This window comes from Palaemon carinicauda, chromosome 45 (genome assembly GCF_036898095.1).
Source record: "Palaemon carinicauda isolate YSFRI2023 chromosome 45, ASM3689809v2, whole genome shotgun sequence".
Lineage (NCBI taxonomy): Eukaryota > Metazoa > Arthropoda > Malacostraca > Decapoda > Palaemonidae > Palaemon > Palaemon carinicauda.
In genome coordinates, this window is record NC_090769.1 from 15,025,342 (window position 1) to 15,030,341 (window position 5,000).

The window sequence follows — 5,000 nt, forward strand, 5'->3', positions numbered from 1 at the left end:
GTTGAAAATTTCGATTGTTCACATGGATGAAAAATAGGGTTGAATTTCAGGCGCACCAATTAGACCATATCCGGTTTGTTCGATACAGACGGAAATAAACTGTAATACGATTTTTAAAATCTGGTGTTGATTACTGATGAGCAATTTGGATAAGGAAATATATGACGAATGGTACGTAATTTGGGATTTTTTTGCAAATGAGTTTGTGTTGATATGTATATACTCACACATTTATATGTATATATATATATATATATATATATATATATATATATTATATATATAATATATATATATATATATATATATATATATATATATATATATATATATAATATATATATATATATATATATATATATTTATATAAATACATAAATATAAATATATATGTATATATAAATATATATATATATATATATATATATATATATATATATTTATTGTATACACATATATATATATATATATATATATGTCTTCATGTAAAATGCATTGTTTATTTGTATTCATATGCCTGAAATTTGAGTGTATATAGGAGGTGGAATAGAAGATATAAAGTAAGAGAATAATCCCTTGCGTGTCTGAAATGTTGACGGATAGTACACTCTTGAGAAACCTTTTATTATTTTTGGTTCTCTGCAAGGAAGAATGACGTCATAAAAAGAACGTGTGGAGTTTTCTCCAAAGTATTTTGCACAACGTTAGCATGCTGTGTTCTTCCTGGCACTCCCATTACCTTACATAAAGAGTGCGAGGTATTCGCCGGTTCTTTTCACAAAGAAAAGCTCAACTAAAACATGGGGGCTAAAGCCTTTGCTTTCTGTGTTTCCTTTGCTGGTGCGGTTATCTATTCTGCTGCACCAATATTTTTGTTTTTTCTTTTTTATCTATTCGTAACTAACGTTCGGCTTTATTTTGAATTCATACTGCATCGTTTTTCTTTCTTACCGGTTTGAACGTTTAGAAACGTTTATTTATTTTTGTAATATGGATTATATATTTTTAAACTGGTATTTTGAATAGTTTTGTATATCACACTACAATACTCTGATAGTGGCTCATGTGTTTTCTCTTTTCACAACGGTTCTTCTACTGTGGGATCACTTTAGTATGCTAGGGGAATTTTCTGTGTATGATTACAATGAATATTCTATAATTTGTTTGGTAGGATTTAATAATAAGTTTTCCTTTCAGTTTACAGAATATTTTGAGAGAGCCACTTAAAGAATTCATGTATGTATTTAATATATATATATATATATATATATATATATATATATATATATATATACATATATATATATATGTATATATATATATACATATATATATATATATATATATATATATATATATGTGTGTGTGTGTGTGTGTGTGTGTTTGTGTGTGTGTGTGTGTATATATTTAACATTCAGACTTTTCTCTGTTTAGGTGGATGGTTTCTTCAGAGACAGGACAACAATCACTACAACTTTAACACTTTCTTCTTGAAAGTAGTGTAATTATTGCAGCTCACGCAGTGGGGCGTTGGCATTAGTCCAGAGTGTTTTCAGCATTCTTTCGGGCCCTGGCTACACTCTTTTTAATATTTTACAATACCCTGTTCTAGCTACTGTTTTTTTATCTTGTTGTCCAATCTCATTTCACACTTACTCCAGTGTAAGTCTTAGCGCTGCATGGCCTCTCAGACACTATTTCTGGTTCATATGGGCCAAATTCTATGCGAAAGCTTCCAAATATCAGCAGTATCATACGCTGCACAGGCAGCTCGTGAGCATGACGTTGTACCACTAATACATACTAATGTCATTTACCTCTTATATTGCAATCACTCTCTCTACTTGGATTTTTATACACCTCTTTATCCCTTCTTAAATCTTCTTCTCCTTCTTTCTAACACTTTTATGCGCTTTCTATCGCCGGAAATTTGTCGTTATTCCCCATAACTTGACGAATTATGCATGTTTTTCACTAATATTGTTTTCCTCTCTTTCTACATGACCACTTTTTAAAACTATCCTCTCCCACCTTCCACAATATCTGTCTTTTGACATTTTAAATGTATGGATTAAAAAAAAAATATATATATTTTGAAGTCCCATCCAAAAACATCAAGTTTGCTTTCCAGTCGTCATAAATATTTTCTTACAAATATCACATTGTGAAATATGGCATCTAGGGTTTATATAATGTAGGTGTCTATTGTTTAGTTTAAAATATATTTTGTTTATTACCTTTGAAAGGTTCATCAATTGCTTCGTTTTAGCAATACATCAGGTACATTATTGCTCTGCATTTCCAAGCTTTTTGATTATTCAGCGAGGATTATATTACTCTTGGACTTTATATCGCGCTAGATAAATATTATGTGGGTAGAATTTTGACCTTAGTACAATTATTTTATGCTGTATGTTTCATCTATTTTTTTATTTTAACAAGTAAAATGGTTGCAACTTAGTTAGTCATTTATCTAGAATGTATTTTTTCTTGCGTAATTGTCATTTGATAATCAAGAAGTATTTGTATATTTTAATGTGTTTTCAACGTGTGGGGAAACTGTCTCTATATTTTAATTGCTTATCACTAATCATATGACGAATGCAAATGATATTTGATATTCAAATATTCGGGCTTGTATTAATTATTTTATATTGGATACGTTTACACAGAAATATACCATCTTAATATTTTTTCCTTCTATCTCCCGGACGATGCCTGAAATATGCATTGTTAAGAACCACGAAAGATTCTTGGACATTAGCCAATATTCTTGTATCCGGTGAAATTGTGGAAAATGTATAGGAACTGTTTTAGTTCTTATTTACTTTTTGTTATTCATTTTTGTGCTAATAATTTCAAAGTAAAATCTTTGTTTTTTCGGTCTATGCTTTTTTCTCTAGAAAATATATTATTTGAGCTTGTTCCTTTTTATTTCAGGATGTGAAATGGACAATTAACATTTTAGCTACTCAAGACCTAATTGGTATTTCATAAAAAATCTTTTGAACAGAGTTTAAAAGACTAACCTTGTGTTTAATTCACTCTGTCAGTAGATTCACTGTGTATAAAGACTTACACACACACACTTTCTCTCTCTCTCTCTCTCTCTCTCTCTCTCTCTCTCTCTCTCTCTCTCTCTCTCTCTCTCTCTCTCATGCGTCGTGATCTTCCCCAAACCCATTCCTCTTATCCCGTTGACCCTCAAACTGCATTTCCTTCTCGTGTGCCTAGCCTTTATCTCCTTCCTGACTCCATTCCCATCCTTATCGATTTATGTGCCAGACTCGTTCTGTCCGATCCCTTATGCCTGGCTCAGAGAGGTCTAGTCTCCCTTTCAGAATGCCAGGGTTTCTTGCAGTTTCTTTGATTGTCTCGGGAGAGACAACAATAGATTTACCCACAAAGGGAGAATTTGCGTTATGGTCTCGACTACGCTTTCGCTTGGAACTTACCTGTCGTCAGTTGCTCTTCAGGCAGATTTGAAAATGAATAATTTGGAAACTGCAAATTTCACATGTTATGGCATTTTGCTGCGGCATTTGATGGCAAATTATGGTTCGTTAGATCGTTTAATCTATAGCTGATGGCACTTTATTTTCCTTGAAGCGAAAGACTCGAAATTTTCTCATCATTTGAATTTCGTTGATCACTTGTCAATTATATATAAAACCTTTGAGCTTTATTTAGATGGCAGTAATATTTAAGATAATTACAACCTTCGTAACGATAGACATTTCGCTGTGGAATTAATATTTGTTGACAGAGTAGATGATGAAATGACATCACATATTCAGTAATTATTTTTTTTTTTAGTAATTAATCATAGAATTAATCAATATCCTTTCACCGACAGCTGAATAAAAAACGTGAATGAAGCTTTCAGTCTCCCCACTGAAATTAATCATAGTCACACATTTGAGAGATATACATGTACACAGTAGGCTTTGTGAATCCTATCAAGAAAAAGAAACAGGAATTTTCAATGCTAGCTAATTAATCCATGACCAGTTAAACAGATAGCGTGAATTTACATGAGTGTTTGCTCGAACTCTGTATCCGACGAGACCTTTGAAACGTTCAGATCAAGATTGGTTTGTGTGTATAGACCAAAGGGTTATGAGACGAGAAGAAGTTGCGAAGGGGGACGCGAGATCCCAAGTTGTCAATGTGATGGGATATCCGTGGTTAGGGAGAGATCAATCCGGTAGATCTTGGGATAAGGAGCTCTCGGTGCTTTGTGGATACACCCCGTTGTCACCTTTGATAGAGAGGTGTTTGTCGACGCTGCTCAACTTTGATTGTTGGAGAGTTTTGTTATTTTTCTATAATTGAAAACTTGAAAAGGCTTGTTCGTTTTGGTTCTCAACTTTTAACTCTATTGGACTTGAAAGAGACGAGTGATTCACAACTTATTATAAAGAAGGGCAATGTGCCAATCCTTGTTAAAAGAAACATTAACTGAATTACGTGATCTAAAGGAAGCGGCTAAAGATTTTGGATGAAAGCGATTGTTATGGTCCGTTTTTATGCATCCTTCTTAATTATGTAATAATGAAGGTTATTTTCAGTCACGTATAAGTATTTCTTTTGATTAATTTTGAGATTCTATCATAATTATGTATTTCTTAGCATATTTATTTGTAATATATGTGTATATATATATATATATATATATATATATATATATATATATATATATATATATATATATATTCCTTTGCACTCCTTTTTGGACTAAATGATAGCAGTTCTTTTTATTATCTTCCTCACCAAATACCGTATTAAACGTACGTACATTCATTTTTGAACGGTCTATCTCTAGATATGAATGTTTTAATGGAGTCATGCGTAATACTAAATTAACGAAATCTTTTAGTAGATGTGTGATACTAATTGAAATAATAGCGAATTTTGTATGCTGTGATTTTAATTTTTACATTTGTAATTGTTCTAATTTTACCCTTTTCATATGTTTTTGTCCAGTATTCTCTTTATTG

General features: G+C 31.6%; 1 protein-coding gene across 1 annotated transcript in view; it reads right to left on the minus strand.

The window, feature by feature from the left end:
* The window catches only part of LOC137634830 (cGMP-specific 3',5'-cyclic phosphodiesterase-like), a 362,765-nt gene that overhangs the window by 357,205 nt on the left and 560 nt on the right, over positions 1-5,000 (minus strand).